Genomic DNA, 22286 nt, shown 5'->3' on the forward strand with positions numbered 1-22286 from the left:
GGATGTTCGGAGATTTCAACAACTCCTACGTCACCTCTTCTTCCTCCTCAGAAGGATCCACTAGAAAACTTTGATTTATACAAGCCATTTGTATAAACCTAATCCAAGACTAGGACTTACCATTGCCTATCTTAGAACTCCTAGCCACCACTCGATTGTAGGCCGCAACCTCACAATCCGCATATAGTTTTACGTCTTTATGCCAAGACTACAAACACAATCTTTAACGTCTTTGTGTAAAGACTCTCACTCAACTAATCTATGAAATACATCTCTCTTTTATATATGAGTGAGTTGGGTGTGAAGAACTTGACTTTTCACGCTCAAGAATTTTGATGGGTTCTTCACACCTTGGGCTTTGCTCTCAACTGGCTGATTTCTTCAAGTAGGCTGCCCATGCTTTGAATCTCCTTGAAAAAAGCTTGTGTTTTAACTCCAAGATGTTGTATTTATAGGCTCCAAGAGTGATATAGCCGTTATACACAGAAATAGAGCCGTTAAAATACTTTTGTACTGTTTCTGTACCTTTTCTGGAGCTATAATAAGTTCCACTAAACTGATCTTGGTAAACTGAATTTAGTGTGAAATTGGTACTGTAGCAGTTTCGGCACTGTAGCAGTTGAGCGATCTTCAGTTTAGGTGGGTAAACTACTCTTGGTCAACTTCAGTTTAGGTAGTAGTTTAGCAACTTCCGAGACATGTGATCAGACTAGCTCTGTATCTCTTGATTCGTTGATCTTTGGGCAATGTGATGAATACAAAAGTTTTAGCCCTTCCTCTTAGTTGTCGAACGCCACCAAAATCAATCAATTTAGAGTTCATATGCAAAAGTTATGCTTGAAATACCAGAGATGCTCAAAATCAGTTTAGCACAGAATCGATTGAGTGCATATGATCAGTTTAGTGCTATATCTCTTGATACGTTGATTTTTGGGAAAAGTCATAAACAGGAAAGTTGTATCCCTTGTTCTTAGATTTCCACAAAATTAGGAATCACTCAATTCGGAGTTCATATGAGAAAGTTATGCTTAATAAACTAGACTGTTGCAGAAATTCTTCTCTGCACAATTTCACTTCCGCACCAGTAACTTCAACTCCGTTTAGCATCTACTTACGATCCGATTCAGTCTTTAACTTGTGTATATGATTTGTATATCATTATCGTATGTTTCCAACTCATGGTGAATCGTTCCATTCGAATAATGGAGCTGCAAGATATGGCCAAATTACCAGAACTGCTCGAGGTAAACTGATGGTGTATTTGCTGCTAAACTGATCCGATTCAGTTTGGTATTGCGACGTCATTTTGGCAATGATAACATCCGTTTTTGCTCAACTGACGTTAAATAAATTATGTTCTAAATTTAGTTTTCTTTGCAGTAGATTTGGCGGATAATCATTTGGATCACTGAGATGTAAGATATCATTGAAACACTAGAGCTCGCCAGAAATTCAGTTTAGCTAATTTCGAGTTTTGGCTTCCAACTTGAATTATCAACTTCACACTTAGAGTAAATATGTTAGAAACACAATAACAAGTTTTGTTATCATCAAAATCAAGATTGCTTGTGTTTCAAAAATCCAACAATATATCTATATTATTAATAAAAGAAGAGACTCTAGTACTATTAATAAAACAAGATACTCTAATATCTATACTATTAATAAAATTAGAGACACAAATACAGTTAATTTTGTTGAAGCTTTTTTCAATATTCTGAAATTATTATTAATTTTTTTAGGACTTGATTTTATCTAAGGTGATAGGATAGCTAAACACACACTTGTCCATGAGTCAGCTGGGCTGCAACTGTGTTAGTTGATATTACAAGCAATTTGCAACACCCAGATTCAGCTAAGACTTACCCCACTGCTTACAACTAAAACTCCTAGACTCAACTTAAGAACTCAGTCTTCGATTGATTCTCGTGTATTACTCGACTGACTTGCTTACAACTCGACTGCTCGACTGAATTCTTCTACACAGAGTTTACAACACTAAGCTTATCTATTACATAATATTAAAACTCGATATACTTAGCACATATTAATCATATACTTGATCAAATATATCTTAAAGTGTGTTTGATCAGTTGATTTAAGTAACTCTTGATAGCTTTAGTTGACTAAGTCTGCGAGAGAATGATCGTGAAACAGTATTTCGTTGCGCTCGTATATCTTGTTCAGCTGATCTCTAAGCCTATTTATAGACATCGATTGCAACGGTAACATTATTCAAATGTCACTATTGGATATTATTGTGATCTTTTAATGTGTTTGATATTTTAATTATACCACAATTAAAAGATTAGATATATCAAAAATATTATCTCATAATATATTATTTGATATATCAAAGTGCATCCACAGTTTTGAGGTAGAGCTAGTCAGACTATACAAGGTGTCCTATAAATATAGGTAGTCTTAGTTGGCACAGATATGATTAATACACATAACCAAATATTCTCTCAGTGGTAATTCTTGGAGCATTGCAAGAATTTTAAGATGTGCACGTGATCGAAATATTATAGTAATATTTCGACGATTGCAAAAAGAACAAATTACTGTTCGTGGGATTTGTTCGTGGGACTTGCTTATAAATCGAGTCAATAATCCAACAACCGTTTGCCTTATTTTCCGCTGAAAAGATACACACAATTTATTGTTTTTGGACAATATATTCTAACGGTGGTACGAGAGCCTTCAAACGCTCGATCTCGCCGGTAAATTAATGTGCGGTGTTCCTTTTTTAGTTTTCTTGCCTGTTACAATTTGTCAGATTGTGATTGTGTAGTGATTAATTAATTCATTTGAATTTATTAATCAAATATCAATAAAGAAATATCGGTCCATGTCTTTAATTTATTCCAAAGCATATTGTTTAAATAAGGCAGGGTGAAAGGAATTTTAATTCCTAGATATTTTTTATCTTAATTATTAAATAATATTTGATTTTGCTTTCTAGACAAGTTAAAATATTTGACAAATATCTTGTGTATATTTCGAATATCTTGAGAAATATATTTTCCATGATCAATTATATCTTGATAAGGGAGTTAATAGATGTATTAAGTATTTGATATGATCAAGATATGATTTGCTAGATTTGATAGAGTTTTATTTCTACTTAAACATCTTTTCTTATTCGTGTAGAACTCTATCTAAGGAAACCTTCAAGACTTGGATGCTAATCTATAAAGGGAGGTTTTCACGCACAAGAGAAGTAATGCTTCAGATGTACAATTCTCTGTTCATAATCTGAAGAATTCCGTTGAAGAATTTGAAGATTCTGAAACAAGATTTTGCAACCTTCGTTGTTGCTTGTCCCCGTGTTGCCGTTCGTGTTGAAGACATTAGAGACAACACTGTGAGAACTGTGTTGTTGAAGATATTTTCGTGTCTCTTCAATTTAGGCTATGGGAGTTGCATCTATTGTTTTTACTCTGATTTATTTAAGATGCATGTTTGATTTCTCAACTTGTTGAGAAATTTAGGATTTAATGATTTTTCGTAAAATCACTAGTATTGATTTGTAAGACTGATCTTATTTTTTCTAGAGATATTTAGCCCTAAGGCACCCGCACGAGTTTTTATACTTGTGCAAAATTATTTACTTGTGTTTTATTTACACTTTAAATTTTCGCTGCATTGTGTTGTTGTAGGTGATACAACACTAAGAACAACACTGCCTGTGTTCACATAACAAACCACGTACACCGTTTCTTTTACGTGGAATCAGAGCCACCACTTGACTTTACTAAGTGTGTTCCTGGTTTTTGTTACAGGTTTGTTATGGATACTCCGTACTCCAATGTTGCAATTCGTCCACTTATTTTGGATGGGACAAATTACGGCCCTTGGAAATTGAAGATGAGCATATAAATTCAATCCATTGAGTCCAGGGCCTGGCAACGTGTTCTTGATGGTTGGTCACCGCCTATGAGAGATGATGAAATACCCGGACCAAATCCAAGAGCACAATGGACAGCCGATGAAAACATTGCGGCTATTTATAATGCAAAAGCTCTTAAATCTTATTTTTACCTCTGTTAATATGAACATGTTTAATTTGACTGGTACTTATATTTGTGCAAGGTATGCTTGGAAAAAACTTCAAACTCATTGTGAAGGCTCGAAAAGTGCCAAAAAGACAATGATGCGTCTCATAACCTCAAAATTTGAGAAAATGAGAATGGAAAAAAACGAGACCATCATGCAATACAACACTAGATCGAAGTGTCTTGCAAACGAAGCCTCTGTTCTTGGTGATCATATTTTGAACGACAGACTTGTCTCCAAAGTGCTTCGTTCTGTCCCTAAAAGATTTCACACCAAAGTTTGTGCTATAGATGAATCCAAAGATACATCTATAATGGGTTTGGATGAGTTGATAAGTTCTCTTCGCACATATGAGATGGAGATGAAAGCCGAAGATGACACTAAAGGTAAGTCTATTGATTTTCAAGTATCTAATGATATTTACAATGATTTTTCTGAAGTACAACAGGAAGTGAAGGAATCTGATCTTGAAGAAGATTCTATTGCCTTGATTTCGAAAAAATTCACTGATTATCTCAAGGTAATGAAAGAAAAGAAGGATGTGAAAGGTGCACAACCTTCGAAATTTCCTAGATTGCCTACTTCAGAGAAGCCTCAAAAACCTGCTACTACTCGAGGACCTCGTCAAAGGTATGAAGGTAAGATTCAGTCCTCAAGTAAAATTTTTGATAATGTTCAATGCAGGGAATGTAAGGGATATGGAAACTATGAATATGCGTGTGCCAATCGCCTTCGTAAAGGTATGAATGTTTCTCTGAGTGATGATGATTCTGATGGAAAACAGGAAAAGGCTGAACAGGCAAATCTCATATCTTTTACTGCTTTGCTGGAAAGTAAGAAAAATTTTCAGATTAATCCACTTGGTGTTGGCTCCGGTGTTGCAACACCTGGACACAACACAGTTCAAAAATCTGTATGTTTTGTTGTTTATAAATTTGATAATTCCAGTGATCATGAAGAATAGATAGCTGAAGCATATACTCTAGAAGGTATACAGAAAATCTATGAGGAGTTGTACTGTGATTGGATCAATAGGAATCAGTTGAACACAACTCTCTCTAAAGAGAATACAAAATTGAAAGCTGTTGTGGCTAGGCTAGAGGTTCTCATGAGCAAGAAAGATCTGGAATTAGGGTTGCTAAATTCAGAACTTGAAAGAGCAAAAACAACTCCTGCTAGATTTAATTCCAGTACAAGCAAACTTGATTCTCTTCTGACTATGGGCAAAGATGATAAGTTTGGACTTGGTTTTACAGATAGTGTGTTTGAAATAGGCGAATCTTCTAAATCACCAGTGTTTTTGAAGGAAGGTAGCAGTAACACTTCTAACCAACCTTCAGTGGCTTCCCAAGGTAAGAAACCTATACCAGAGAAGATTGTTTCTGTCCCAAAGCCAAAACAATGAAAGCGTCCTTTTGTGTGTCTGTCTCAAACCTGGTCACATCATGCCTTTTTGTTGTAAGCTTAAGAATGAATATATTTTGTGGGAATCTAAGCAGGTGTTGCCTCCCGTGTTGCACAACACCAAGCGCAACACTGGAAAAAAAGGACCCACTGTGAATAAAGTTTGGGTACAAAAGTCTGATGTTAAAAGTTTTGTTATTTATACTTCCTTAAAAGCTAACACTACAGGAAATTGGTAGTTTGATAGTGGAAGCTCTCGGCATATGACAGGTTTGAAAGATCATCTCACGGACTACATTGAACAAAATGGTGGCAGAGTGAACTATGGAGGTGGTGCAAAAGGAAGAATTGTTGGCAAAGGAACACTCAATGTGGAAGGGTTTCCAAAGCTTCATAATGTCTTACACGTTGAATGACTTAATGCGAATTTAATTTAAAATTAGTCAACTGTGTGATGATGACTTATATATGAAGTTTGATAAGAATAATTGTGAAGTTTTTGATAATGCTAATCGATGTGTTATGACAGGTACAAGATCAGTTGATAATTGCTACCAACTCGGTGAGAAATTGCATATAGACACTCAAAGCTTGATGAGTTTAGTCTATGACATCAAAAGATTGGACATGTGAATTCAAGACATTAAAAAACTTGAGTAAGTTTGAATCCGTCAGAGGACTTTCAAATTTAAAGTCTAGTGTCCCATACATTTGTGGTGAATGCCAAAAAAGTAAGCAAACCCGTATTTCGCACCCTGTGTTACAACACTGCGGGACAACACTGTGTCTTGAACTTTTGTATATGGATTTGATGGGTCCTATGGAAGTTGAGAGTTATGGAGGTAAAAAGTATTCTTCGGTATGTATTGATGATTTTTCTCGTTTTACATGGGTGAGATTTCTTAGAGAAAAATCAGACACTTTTGATATTTTTAAGAAGTTATTTACTAAGATTACTAACCTACATACTTTTTCAGTAGCAAGGATCAGAACTAATCATGGAAATGAATTTGAGAACTCATCTTTTCTTCTTTGTGTGATAAGAAGGGCATTTCACAAGAGTTCTCCGCTCCAAAAACTCCTCAACAGAACGGAATTACCGAAAGGAAGAATAGGACGTTGTAGGAGATGGCTAGGGTGATGATGAGCTCAAAAAATATCTCCAAGAGATTTTGGGCAGAAGCATTGAACACAACGTGTCATATTTCCAATCGTGTTTATTTGAGAAGTGGTTATTCGATGACTTCCTATGAAATCCTCATGGAAAAGAGGCCAAATCTCAATTAGTTTCATATTTTTGGCTGTTTGTGTTATGTTTTAAATGATAGAAATCAACTAGCAAAATTTGATTTCAAGAGTGATAAGTGTTTGTTCCTTGGTTATTCTACTAATAGTCGTGCATATAGGATGTATAACCTTAGGACCAGAACAACTATGAAATCTATTAATGTTGTTTTTGATGAAGGTGCAGATCTCAAAGGGAAAACTGCTGTTGAAGGCTTGTTGGAAATTCCTCTCGAAGAACACAGTGTTGTCCCGGATGTTACAACAACAAACACAACACTGTTTCCTCCAGAAACTGTACATGAAGAAAATTCTCAAAATGATGAGGAAACTGAGGTAATTACTGAAAAAGACATTCCAAGTAAGATACAGAAGAATTATCCATCATCACAGATTATTGGCAAACCCGAGCTAAGGACAAAGTTTAATACCGCAAGATGGTTGGGTTAGTATGCATGAGTTCCGTGTACTCACAGGTAATGCATTCTTGTTTTGTCTCCAATATTGAACCCAAGAATGTCAATGATGCTTTGAATGATGAATTTTGGATAAATTCCATACATGAGGAACTTGAGTAATTTGTCCAAAATGATGTGTGGTTTTTAGTTCCACCTCTTGATCATGGTAATATCATTGGTACAAAATGGATTTTCAAAAATAAAACCGATGAATCAGGAAACATCATTAGGAACAAAGCAAGGTTGGTTGCTCAAGGGTATACGTAGGTTGAGGGGGTTGATTTTGATGAGACCTTTGCTCCCGTTGCCCGCATTGAGTCAGTTCGACTATTTATAGCTATTGCATGTCATATGGATATAAAACTTTACCAAATGGATGTGAAAAGTGCGTTTTTGAATGGTATTTTAAATGAGGAAGTGTATGTGAAGAAACCCAAAGGCTTTGAGGTTCCACACCACTTGGATCATGTTTACAAGTTGAAGAAGACACTTTATGGCTTGAAGCAAGCTCCACGAGCTTGGTATGGTAGGTGGACCGAGTATTTAATCGAAATTGGCTTCAAACGAGGTGAGGTTGACAAAAACCTTTTTATTCAAAAGGCCATAGGTGAAATTCTTATTTGTCAAGTTTATGTGGATGACATTATCTTTGGCACTTCTTCTCAAAAGCATGTTGATAGCTTTGTTGAATGCATGTCTTCTACTTTTGAAATGAGTATGGTAGGAGAATTAACTTACTTTCTTGGATTGAAAGTTAAGCAATCAAGTGATGGTATTTTTCTCTGTCAAAGTAAGTATGCAAAAAATTTGGTGAAAACATTTTACAAAGAGAATGTTAAGAACATGAAAACTCCAATGGGCTCGAGTGAGAAATTGGGAAAAGACAGTGTTGCGGCTGGTGTTGACAACACCATGTATCACAACATGATAGAGAGTCTTTTGTATTTGACTGCTAGTCGTCCTGATATCATGTTCATTGTATGTTTATGTGCTAGGTACCAATCTGATCCAAAGGTAACCCATTTAAAAGTTGTTATGAGAATTTTGAAATATGTTTCGGGTACGTTGGATATGGGATTGTGGTATACGAGGGAAACCAACACTAACCTTGTAGGTTTTAGTGATGTTGATTGGCCTGGTGATGTTAATGATAGAAAGAGCACTACGGGTGGGTGTTTTTATCTTGACAATAATTTGTTTTCATGGTATAGTCGTAAGCAAAATTGTGTGTCACTTTCGACTGATTAATCTGAATATGTGACAGCCGGAAGTTGTTGTTCACAACTTCTTTGGATGAACCAAATGATTGAAGATTATGGTTTTAAGAGTGAACCCCCCATTGTTTATTGTGATAATTAGTGCTATTGATATATCAAAGAATCCTGTTCAACACTCACGCACAAAAAACATTGACATTCGTCATCATTTTATTCGAGATTTGGTATAAAAAGGTATGATTCGAATGGAGTTTGTTGGAACCAATAACCAATTGGCAGACATTTTTACTAAAACATTAGATTTTGAGAGATTCTCAACCCTTTGGAGGTATCTCATCATGTGTGCATTATAATCCTTTGCATGTGTTGTCTTCGGTCTTACAACACCACCGAAAACACTGTTGTTTTTATTTTCATGCATTTTTAGGATTTTAGGCATTCTGCAATCACTCTTTTATGTGTAGTGTTTAAATCTCTGTTACAGTGATTCAATTGATGCCAAGTTTTTCTGCAAATTTTTTTAAGCACATTGACCCTCTTGCTTTTGAACTCTGACTAAACCACTAAGTAGTTGAGGGATGTACGTGTATTCCATGTTCTTGTTCCATGTGAAAGGTGGTTTCGCAAATTCAGTGTTCAGCTTTTTATCAAGTTTGTTGACCAATGTCATAAATACAAACTTTATAAAAAATCGGAAGAAAATGGAAAAATCAACCTAATTGTGTCCAATGAAGACTGTTCTTTTAGTGTGCAGGCTACCTCTTCTAGAAATTTTCTAAAATCAAGGGTAATCAAGTGTGCAGGTTTCAAATACTTTTGAAAAACTTTGATGTTGTTGATGATGTTGTCAACACGAGAGACAACACTATACTTTTGAACATATCATTTGCTTGTAATTGAATTTTTATTTTTATTTTACACTTTGTTTTAGGCATAAAATAGGTCACGCATATGCATTTTGTTAATAGGGATCTGTTTTTTTGGGTAAGGCTCCAAAAAGACAAAATTCAATGAATTGCCCTATTTACTAAAAACTTGAATTTTGGTGAGTGATTTTTGTTTCAGTGGAGTCAAGCTGATGTAGAGTTAATTATGGGATATTTGGGTTGAAATATATATCTCGGATTATTGCCTTATTTATGGGTTTTTATTTTCGGATTTTTGGTCGTTCGAAAAAGTTACTGTTAGTAACTTGGAGAGACAAGGACTTAGGGTAATTATGAATTTGTTAGAGGAAAAATATTACCGTTTGAGATCAGATTATTTCCTTATTTAAGGAGATTTGATTCTATCTTTTTCTATATCTATCTATCTCAAACCTGTTCTATTTACGTGTTCTCTGCAAACCCTATACCCTTTACGCTCTCAAATTCTCTTTTTCAATGGCAGGTTTTGATCCCCAAGACATTCAAAGTGAGATGGGTCATACAGAACCCGATGTTGCTGCCGGTGTTGCAACACCGAAAAACCCATCCATGGCTCCGTCTCTGCCGATCATTCCAGTTCCCATGGAACCTGTTCCTCTCGCTACAATCATGCCCGGTGAACCTGGAAACGAGATCGATGTGGAGAATTTGCCAAATTTTGATGTTCTGAACCATGTTCATCCTCATCCACCGATAGTCCGCAGATCAAAAAGGTAAGAAGGCTATGATCCCGAATTTACTCAGTCCAAGCGATTTTACAAGGGTCCGCGCATATCTATGGATGAAGAAGATCGAAACTCTGGTGATGATTCAGAGGATGTTGATTATGAATTTGTCGCGAGGAAGAAACCCTCACCCTCTGCATCCGCCTCTGCCTCCTCTCCGACTGTTGAATCTGCATCTGAGAGCAGTGATTCAAGTTTTTCTGATGAGATTCCTCTTCCTGCTCAAGCAAAAAAAGCAAACTCTTCACAACCTGCTCCTAACGAGACTCCTTTTTCTGATGAAGATGACACTTTGGCACAAATTTTGGAGAGTCTCAAGCAAGGAAAGGTTTCGCCCTCTACCCCCACAGGTCATCAATCTGATGATGAACCTGATACTGAGATGATGGAGGAGTTTGCCTATGGAAAAGCACATCATGATACTGATAATTCCTCCTATTCCTCCTCTACCGATTTTGATGCTGAATCTTCTGATGAGAATGCTGATATTGATGAAGAAGAAGATTATGAGAGTGTTTCCAGCATGGATGCTGATGAAGAACCTCTGGAGGCAGAGGATATTTTAGCTGCTGAGGACAGTGTTGCAGTTGGTGTTTTCAACACCACATACAACACTGTTAATGAGGAATATGACATAGATTCTGCTCATTCTCTCATGTTTTATTCTGGAGAAGCCACTGCTGTTTGAACTATCTTCATTCATAGAGGACTGCTGGATGAGAGAAACATTGATGTGAGTTCCTATGATAGGTACAATGTCATTGATTTTCTTAAGCTTCGCAAGCTCTATTATACTGTCATTGCTGTTGTGCCATATTGCAAGAAGCTTATTCTAGAATTTTATACAAATCTCACTGCTCCGGTTGGAGATCTAGAATCTGCCAAATATGGCCTTGTCTATCTTCGAGGAATATTGTTTGCGTTTACTCCGTCAGTGATTAATATCCTATACTCTACTCCGGTTGTTGAAGATGGTGTTCATCCTTATATTAATACAGTGATATCATTTTTTACTGGTGGATTGGCCACAAGTTTCTCCGATCACTTCTCGGCGGCCAAGCTCACCTCATTTTACTCTGCTTTGCACAAAATTTCTGTGCGTAATTGGACACCCTCAACTAACTCTAATGTGATAACAAGACCACAGGCATTCATTATACATGCCATTGGCACAGACGGTGCTTTTAATTTTGGGAGAATGATATTTCGGACAGTGATGCAGTTTGCTGATGGAGGTCCGAAATCCACCAAACTACCGTTTCCCTCCTTGATTTATGGTCTTTTGGAATAACAGGGATTCATTCGAAATATCACTGAAGAACTCTCTGAACTCCCTGATGAGTTGAATATCGCAGCTGCACTTCTGAAAGGAAATAGGAAGATTGATCTTCCTTGGAGTGAAGGTAGTCACAATGCTACTGCTGATACTGCTGATGTTGCACTTGGTGTTTCCAAAATGGGTGACAACACTGAAGAAACAGTGCCTATCAGTACTCCCTTGGAATTCACCACTGCTACTATTCAGCTCTTGATGACTCGTGCTGAGGAGAAGATTGCTCAAGCGCAGGAAGACATTTCCTTTTATAACACAGTCTTGGCTGATTATCGAAGAAAACTTGGCATTTTTGGCCAAACGGGGGGAAATAGTGCACAAGTTGATGAAGCTGGTCCATCTGGGACTAAAAATGATGATGAAGAAGCTACTGATCAAGAGAGTTCACATATTGATAGTGATCACTTTTAGTTTTTGCTTCTTCCCTTAATTGATGCTTCATTGTTTAGCTTCATCCTTTTGTTTAATATAACTGTTTTTGGTTGCTCTAGTTATGTGCTTTATTGCTCTAATATATTCTAACTAGGCTAACACCTTCTAACCCTCTTATGCTCTTAATATGATTTATAGAATCCCTAACTCATGTTTCGTGTTATCCTTGGTGTTTTCAACACGAGGGACAACACTTCAGGGGGAGACTTAAAATTCAGGGGGAGAAGGATTTTTAAACTCAGGGGGAGTTTATGATTATTCTTACTTGTGCGATGTTTTGTCCAGAAAGCAAAAAGGGGGAGATTGAAAGAAATTTTAATTCCTTGATATTTTTTATCTTAATTATTAAATAATATTTTATTTTTCTTTCTAGACAAGTTAAAATATTTGGCAAATATATTGTGTATATTTCAAATATCTTGAGAAATAGATTTGCCATGATCAATTATATCTTGATAAGGGAGTTAATAGATATATTAAGTATTTGATATTATCAAGATATGATTTGCTAGATTTGATAGAGTTTTATTCCTACTTAAACATGTTTCCTTATTCGTGTAGGACTCTATCTAGGGAAACCTTCAGGACTTGGATGCTAATCTATAAAGGGAGGTTTTCACGCACAAGAGAATTAATGCTTCAGACGTACAATTCTTTGCGCATAATCTGAAGAATTACATTGAAGAATTTGAAGATTCTGAAGCAAGGTTTTGCAAACTTCATTGTTGCTTGTCCTCATGTTGCCGTTCGTGTTGAAGACATCAGAGACAACACTGTGGGAACTGTATTGTTGAAGATATTTTCATGTCTCTTCAATTTAGGCTACGGGAGTTGCATCTATTTTTTTACTCTGATTTATTTAGGATGCATGTTTGATTTCTCAACTTGTTGAGAAATTTAGGATTTAATGATTTTTCGTAAAATCACTAGTATTGGTTTGCAAGACTGGTCTTATTTTTTCTAGTGATATTTAGCCCTAAGGCACCCGCACGAGTTTTTATACTCGTTCAAAATTATTTACTTGTTTTTATTTACGTTTTTCGGCTGCTCTCTATTGTTGTTGGTGATAAACACTAAGAAAAACACTGCCTGTGTTCACATAACAAACCACGTACACCATTTCTTTTACAGGGGATGCGCAAGAAACATAGCAGCCGAGCCGCCGTCTTGGAACATTGATTCGCACACCATTCTGCAAGCAAGGAGCCGTGGATCCACGAGAATGATGTTATGGTGAAAGATCAACGAGGCGGCGCAAGGCGGTGGTAACGGAGAATCCTAGCGATTGCAAGGAGGCCGATGACCACCACTAGATTTGTTGTAGAAAAGCATGTAGTCACGAGGAAGAAGCCATAGAATTGTAGCAGCATCGCGCGACTGTAAATCGCGGCAGCGGGGCGTGATGGAAGTGGGGAGAACTCTAGCGGCGAAGTGCTGGCGGCAGGAACCCCAAATTTTGGGGTAATGACAGCTTGTTTTTTTTAGGGCTATCGTAAAATTAATTTTTGGGGCAGACCCAAATCAAGTTATGATCTAGTTTTTTTTCAATATGGATCAATTCTTTAAATGGGACCCTAACGCAAGGATAGTCTATTGTTGTTTCAATATAGATTAAATATTATGCATGAAATAATTTTATTTTAAGATTGGTAATTTTTATTAGGATTTTTACTTCGGAGGGAGATGATTAGTAGATATTAATTGGAGCAAAATTTTTGATCCTAATGAATTAAAGAAAATAATAAATTTACTTGAATTGGAAATAAAAGTTTATCTAATATAAACAAGTACTTAGTAAAATTTTGTGCGGTAATGGATACCCAAGTATCTTTCGTTGACTTTCATGTTAAAAAAAAACTAGATGGCCAGAATTATGCTATGTGACATAGAAAAATGCAGTATTTGCTCCACAAAGTAAAAACCCTAGATCATCTCACCAAATATATGTCTAAGCCGGTTGAACCATGTAACGACCCAAATTATCTTAATTGACTTTATTTGAGATAATCAGTGATTTCAGAATTCGTGATCGGACTTTTTATTGATTAGGGACTATTTTGAAATTTTTGGAATTTTCAGGGACTAAAATGAAAAATGAGGATTTGTTATAACCTAGAGGCTTTGTCTAAGTCTCTCATTTCTCTTCCATCATCCCTCCCAACCGATTCCTCCATAGATGGACGCCCAAAGCTTTTCCTAAGCTTTGTGATTTCATTTTCTGATCGATCCGTAATAGAATTTATTTCTGAAGTGATATTTGCAGTCACAACATTGAGAGCTTCGTTCTATCGTAAGTTTCTCTCCGATCAGATATGTTTTATTTTTCGGATGTAGTTGGAATTTGATTATTTTCGGGTATGATGTTCTTGAGATTATTCTTATCGTTTATTCTCAGATTGAATTGAAATAGAGCATCGTTCGGAATTGTTATGATTTTTAGAAGCATATTTCGAAATGTTGGGTTTTGATATGTGTTGGATTTGAGTTTAAATGTTTGAATGATGATTTATATGAGTTGTTTGGATTGATATTATGTTGTCTGCGTTTCCGGTTTATCAGAATATAGCCGTTATGTTGTCAGTTTGAGTTTCGGGATATCATTTCTATTGATTTGATTATACCGAGTTTGATGAGGTTTTGCTATCGATATTGATCATGTGACTTCTTCTATTCGATTGATTCGAAGTCCTTGGAGTTGCGAGATTGCAGCTTAGATCATTTTGGAAGATTGAGCCGGTATAGTATCGACTTCTTACTTATCGATCGTAGAACTTGAATAGTTATTGAATTGAGAATTTTTGTTTTACAGATTGAAGATTGTGAAACGACGAGAAGGTATAAGACGACTTTGGAATGGAATAGGATGATTAACTCGATTCCGGATTGAATCGAGTGTCCTAAAAGAAATCATATACTTGCATGTTTATATGCTTATTGAACTTATGATTGAATTGATATTTGAGTGCATGCGATTTCATGTAACGCCCCGATTTTATCTTAATCGGCTTTATTTGAGATAATCGGAGATTCCAGAATTCAAGAGCCGACTTGATTTTGATCAGGGTCCTTTTTGCAAATTTTGGATTTTTGAGGGACTAAAATGCAAATTTGGACTTAAATAGATATTTAAGCAAGTGTTGACTCTTTTCCTTCACTTCATCTCCTCCCTCACGCCTCCTCCCTCCATTGAAGACGCCTCAAACCCATTTCAAGCTTTTAGATTTCTCCCCGAGCTCGATCCGTCCGTTGGAAATTATTTTTGAAGGCAGATTAGCGATCACGGCTGCGAGAGCTTCGTTCTATCGTAAGTTTTTCTACGATCAGGTTCTTTCTAATTTTGGGATGTCGTTAGAATTGATTGAGTTTGGAGTATGTTGTTCTTGGCGGAGTTCTGATCGTTTATTCTCTGTCAGTTTCGAAATAGAGCGTCGTTCGGATTTGTTATGAATTTTGGAAGTTTATTCGAAAAATGGGATTTTGTGATTTGTTGGAATTAGATTGTTTTGGTTGAATGTTGATTGATATGAGTTGTTTGGCTTGATATTATGTTGTCTGCATTTCCGGTTTGATCAGATTATAGCCGTTATGCCGTCGGTTTGAGTTTTGGATTGTTTATCGGTTCGAATTGTTGAGCCAAGCCTTTGTTTGAGTTGTATGTTAATCTCGAGCCCTTATTACTTCTTGTACAGATTGATTTTAGGCCAGTGGAGTTGCGAGATTTCAGCTTTGTGCAACTTGGAGATTGGAGCCGGTATCGTATCGATTCTCTTATTATCGATTGAGGCTGTTTGATTGAATCTTGTTTGAGGAATCGTTGTTGTTTCCAGGTTGGAGCATCGACGTTGTTGAAAAGAGGTAAAAGATGACTTAGATTGGAATGGAACGTGTGACTCGAATCCGACTTGATTCGAGTGTTCCGAAGAATCACATACTTGCATGTTATTTGCTTTTACTTGAATTTAGTTGATTGAGTTATGTTGCATTGCATTCATCTTGAGCCATGAATCTTTGATTTGAGTAGCGGGCAGGACGGCCCTTGTTGATGATAGACGTTTTGGGGATTATATTGTGAGTGGCCTGGGTGTATCCGTTTCACCTAGTGCTAGAATACTCCTTATAGTTGCACCAAAGTCTAGAGGATGGAGATACGTAGCACCACCTCGATCGGGAGAGTCGGTGAGTCGTTTACGTGATCTCGTCCTCGGGATCCCAAAAGCAAAAGCAGCAACTCTTTTGATTATCCGACTTGATAATCCCAGATTTTAAAGACATGCATTGCATTTATGCATATGAATTGAGTTTTAGATATTCTTGGGGAATTTCATGATTGTTAATTGATTATTTGGAAGTTGATGCATTTCGTTTGGAATGCTTGTCTGCTATTGCATGTTGTCTCTTTTTACTGGGAATATTATTCTCACCGGATTATCCGACTGTTGTCTTTGTTTGTATGTGTACTTGGCAACAGGTGGGGCAGGACCGAGTCAGAGGCAACATGGCTAGGTGGTTGAGATGATAGACGTGAGGCCTTGTTGTTTTAGAAGTCGAATTTTGTAATCGAACTTAGATTGTATTCGAACTCGATTTGTATTTGGATTTTGGAACTTAGAATTGATGCATGTTCTACTCTTTCTTGTAATTGAATACTTCGTTGTTGGAAAAATGTTAGTTGGATCATGTCGAAGCCTTTCCGGGTGTCGGATTGCACTTTTGGAGCCTTATTTTGAGCTAAAACAGCAGGCCATGCGCGCCCGCGCCTGGTGAGGAGCGCCCGCGCGTTCTACTCCCTTTCTCGAAGGCCCGGGCAGGGCTGTATGCGAGCCCGCGCCTCGGGTGGCGCGCCAGCGCGTCACCCTGTGTAAAAAAAAAAAAAAAAAAAAAAAAACTTTGCTTTTAATCTTAGATCTTGTATGCGTGATTATTGTTTATTCTGAGATTAGATGATTAGAATCGAGGTCTCACATTAAGTGGTATCAAAGCGATAAGATTCTTGGACTGAATTTAGTAGTGAGCGGGGTAGATCGAGTCCGCATGAATTGATTCTCGCATGTGATTGAGTTATTTAAATTGATTTATTTAAATACCATGCGAGCATGCTTTGTTGTTGAGAATTACTTGATTTACATGATTTTGTGATTTGAAATATGAAGCATGAATTATTTGAGATATGAACTGTATTTCACCTGTATCCGGAATTCTGAGAGGTTGCAAGGGCACCGAATTGCAGCGATTGAGATATCTTGTGTCCTAACCTTTGATTATCAGATGGGTCCTCGACGAGTTATTAATAGGAATCCACCGCCAGTTATTCCTACAACTGAGCAAGCTAGTACTGAAACGGTAGAGATGGATGCTTCAGCGACGCCTATGGAAACCTTGCTGAAAAGATTTCAGTCGTTCAATCCGCCGTTGTTGATGGGTTCAGAAAATCCAGTTGACTGTGAGAGTTGGTTGGATGATATCGATCAGTTGTTCGATTCCATCGATTACACAGATGACCGTCGAATCAGGTTAGTCATTCATCAGCTTCGTGGGGTTGCTAAGAGTTGGTGGATCATGACGAAGAAAGCAATGGAGAATAGAGGTACGGAAGTTACTTGGACTCTTTTCAAATCGGAATTTTATAAGCGGTTTTTCCCTATCTCGTATCGCAAAGATAAGGGAGCAGAGTTTGCCAACCTGAGGCAAGGGAATCTGAACATTGAAGAGTACGTGGCTAAGTTCGATAGTCTGTTGCGTTTTGCACCGCTAATTGCCGGAGATGAAGAAGCTAAGGCAGATCAGTTCATCAATGGTTTGAACCCTGACGTCTTCACGTTGGTAAATACCAACAGGCCTAATAACTTTGCGGATGCCATGAATCACGCAAAGGGAGCAGAAGCAGGTTTGTGGAGACAGAGAGGAAATCAGTTTGTGCCTCAGCAGCAGCAAGGACAGTTTCAGGCACAATCTTCTCAATACCAAAACCAACCGTTCCATTACCAAAATCAATCCTTTCAGTTTCAGAACCAACCACCGAGTTCTGAGGGTGGTAGCAGTGGAGGTAACAGGAAGGATTACTATCTCCCGAAGGGAAAGCAGTTTAAGAAGAACGGAACCAGTTCTTCGATCTCTAGTGGTTCGAGACAGTATGGATCGGGACAGAGTTCGGGAAAGTCAGGCATGTCTTGTGCCAACTGCGGAGGTCGTCACTCCAGTGATCAGTGTAGAGGTATTTTTGGAAGTTGTCATATTTGTAACCAGGTGGGGCACTTTGCAAGAACGTGTCCTCAGCGTGTCCCTGAGCAAGCACAGAGTGGAAAATTCTTGAGACAGACAGCTCAGCCTCAGCAGCAAGCACCTTCTGTTCACTCTTTCCAACCTCAGCAGCAGAATAGGCAGGAAGGTAATCAGTATGGAAGCCAGCCTCCCAGACAGTAGGCACGAGTCTTTGCTTTGTCTGAGGATCAGCAGACTCAGGCTGCACCCGATAATGACAAATCAGGTAACGTTCGATATTGAGTTTCCTATTCTTATTGGACTGTTAGATACTGGCGAATCTCTTGCCTTCTTATTGAAGAATCTGTATATGTTTAACGTGCCTCTTTTAATTGTTGAATCGTTCGAATTGATGAATACTCCAGTAGTGTTGTTAACTGCTGTTAACCGGATCTTTCAGAAGAATTAGTTGAGATTTGGGATTCTTATCGTTGATTTCTTATTTTTTTTTTTTGAAATGAGAATTGTACTGATCTTTCAGAGCTTTTGAGAATCGTATAGCAGATGTTTGTGCCGAGCAGTTGTATGTTTTCTTCGATGTCTGAATTCTTTTGGATCGAATGGCCTTCTTCGATTGTATGATTTGATGTCGGAGTTTATGCCTATCAGTGATTTCTTCTTATCGAGATTTTGAGATGTATTCTTATTCAGAGGAATCGTGCTATAGTCTAGACACGAGACAGCTGAAGACGCTCGAGACTCAATGTCTGAATCTGGACTTTAAGCTCGCAGCGATCTTATTGATTAGAAGATCTGTTATCTATTATCTTATGAGGAAATTTTCGTGATCTGTTCTAATCTTAAGAGTTGGAGTAATTATTTTAGCAGACGGAACTGATTTGAAAGCAGAGAAGAAGATTCCCGTTGATTGCAGGTGATTTTCTGTGTCACTTGTTTTGGAACCAGAGATGAGTCGAAGTGTGACTGAGCATAGTAGGATTTTCCAACGAATAGGAGTCGACTTTTGTTTGACGGACTTAAAGGAGTAGTTTTGAGAGTCACAGTTTGTGTTGGAATCGTGTTGATTTCGAGGACGAAATCTTTTCTTAGAGGGGGAGAATTGTAACGCCCCGATTTTATCTTAATCGGCTTTATTTGAGATAATCGGAGATTCCAGAATTCAAGAGCCGACTTGATTTTGATCAGGGTCCTTTTTGCAAATTTTGGATTTTTGAGGGACTAAAATGCAAATTTGGACTTAAATAGATATTTAAGCAAGTGTTGACTCTTTTCCTTCACTTCATCTCCTCCCTCACGCCTCCTCCCTCCATTGAAGACGCTTCAAACCCATTTCAAGCTTTTAGATTTCTCCCCGAGCTCGATCCGTCCGTTGGAAATTATTTCTGAAGGCAGATTAGCGATCACGGCTGCGAGAGCTTCGTTCTATCGTAAGTTTTTCTACGATCAGGTTCTTTCTAATTTTGGGATGTCGTTAGAATTGATTGAGTTTGGAGTATGTTGTTCTTGGCGGAGTTCTGATCGTTTATTCTCTGTCAGTTTCGAAATAGAGCGTCGTTCGGATTTGTTATGAATTTTGGAAGTTTATTCGAAAAATGGGATTTTGTGATTTGTTGGAATTAGATTGTTTTGGTTGAATGTTGATTGATATGAGTTGTTTGGCTTGATATTATGCTGTCTGCATTTCCGGTTTGATCAGATTATAGCCGTTATGCCGTCGGTTTGAGTTTTGGATTGTTTATCGGTTCGAATTGTTGAGCCAAGCCTTTGTTTGAGTTGTATGTTAATCTCGAGCCCTTATTACTTCTTGTACAGATTGATTTTAGGCCAGTAGAGTTGCGAGATTTCAGCTTTGTGCAACTTGGAGATTGGAGCCGGTATCGTATCGATTCTCTTATTATCGATTGAGGCTGTTTGATTGAATCTTGTTTGAGGAATCGTTGTTGTTTCCAGGTTGGAGCATCGACGTTGTTGAAAAGAGGTAAAAGATGACTTAGATTGGAATGGAACGTGTGACTCGAATCCGACTTGATTCGAGTGTTCCGAAGAATCACATACTTGCATGTTATTTGCTTTTACTTGAATTTAGTTGATTGAGTTATGTTGCATTGCATTCATCTTGAGCCATGAATCCTTGATTTGAGTAGCGGGCAGGACGGCCCTTGTTGATGATAGACGTTTTGGGGATTATATTGTGAGTGGCCTGGGTGTAGCCGTTTCACCTAGTGCTAGAATACTCCTTATAGTCGCACCAAAGTCTAGAGGATGGAGATACGTAGCACCACCTCGATCGGGAGAGTCGGTGAGTCGTTTACGTGATCTCGTCCTCGGGATCCCAAAAGCAAAAGCAGCAACTCTTTTGATTATCCGACTTGATAATCCCAGATTTTAAAGACATGCATTGCATTTATGCATATGAATTGAGTTTTAGATATGCTTGGGGAATTGCATGATTGTTAATTGATTATTTGGAAGTTGATGCATTTCGTTTGGAATGCTTGTCTGCTATTGCATGTTGTCTCTTTTTACTGGGAATATTATTCTCACCGGATTATCCGGCTGTTGTCTTTGTTTGTATGTGTACTTGGCAACAGGTGGGGCAGGACCGAGTCAGAGGCAACATGGCTAGGTGGTTGAGATGATAGACGTGAGGCCTTGTTGTTTTAGAAGTCGAATTTTGTAATCGAACTTAGATTGTATTCGAACTCGATTTGTATTTGGATTTTGGAACTTAGAATTGATGCATGTTCTACTCTTTCTTGTAATTGAATACTTCGTTGTTGGAAAAATGTTAGTTGGATCATGTCGAAGCCTTTCCGGGTGTCGGATTGCACTTTTGGAGCCTTATTTTGAGCTAAAACAGCAGGCCATGCGTGCCCGCGCCTGGTGAGGAGCGCCCGCGTGTTCTGCTCCCTTTCTCGGAGGCCCGGGCAGGGCTGTATGCGAGCCCGCGCGTCACCCTGTGTAAAAAAAAAAAAAAAAAAAAAAAAAACTTTGCTTTTAATCTTAGATCTTGTATGCGTGATTATTGTTTATTCTGAGATTAGATGATTAGAATCGAGGTCTCACATTTCATATGCATTCATATTGAACCGAATGATTATTCATTTTGAATTAGACGATCTGAAGATTATAGTTGAGTGGCCTTGGTAGGCGATTTACTACAAGTGTCGATCAACTCACTATAATGCCCTAGAGTCTGGAGGATTAAAATATACCTCGTCCACCTCGAAAGGGGAGTTTGGTGTGATTGTTGGATATTTTAACCTCGGGATCCCAAACCGAAGAAAAAAATAAAGAAGAATTCCTTTTGAATATCTGAGTTTGTTAATCCAGAAGTTTTAAAGTCATGCATATCATTTTATTCCACAGTGAAATGAATTACTTGAAGTTTATGTGGAATTTAATTATATATCATGTTTTGATATATTATGTGTTATTATATGCTAGTCTTTTTTTACTGGGAATATTATTCTCACCGGATTATCCGGTTGCTGTCTTTGTTTGTATGTGTACTTGGAAACAGGTGGGGCAGGACCGAGTCAGAGGCAGCATGGATAGATGGTTGAGAGGATAGAGTGAGGCTTGGATGTTAGGAGTCGTTCATGTTTTCGAACTTCTTTTTGTATTTTGAATAAGTCCGAACTAGATGAACTTTATGCATGTTATATTTTTGAAGTTTGCATAACTCTTGACCTTTTCCTTTTGTATCTTGTTGAATGGGATATTATGTTTGGTGTTATGGTTTGAGTTGAGTTGATTTGGATAAGAAAACCAGAATTTTTTGGTACAGAGCATCTCGCTCGATCGGTTGAATCTTACCGATCGAGCGAGCACCCCTGTACCGAGGCAGAGAGTTGGATATTTTGTGTCCGCTCGATCGGTTATTTTGGCCGCTCGATCGGTAAGATCTTACCGATCGAGCGAGCACCCTCTTTTAAAAAAAAAAATTATTTCTTTAATCCTTTTGGTTTAATTGCGTTGATCATTTGCATTATCCTAAGATTAGTTGATTAGAATCGAGGCCTCAAATTAAGTGGTATCAGAGAGTTAAGATTTTGGACTAAATTTAGAAGAGAGCGGGGTAGATTGAGTCTGCTTGAATTGGCTTCTCGCATGTTTTTGAGTTATTTAATTGATTTAATAAATACGATGCGAGCATGCTTTACTGATTGAAAATTATTTGAATTACATGATTATGTGATTTAATTTATAAAGCATGAATTTACTTG

Source organism: Henckelia pumila, chromosome 3 (assembly GCF_033568475.1).
Source record: "Henckelia pumila isolate YLH828 chromosome 3, ASM3356847v2, whole genome shotgun sequence".
Taxonomy (NCBI): domain Eukaryota; kingdom Viridiplantae; phylum Streptophyta; class Magnoliopsida; order Lamiales; family Gesneriaceae; genus Henckelia; species Henckelia pumila.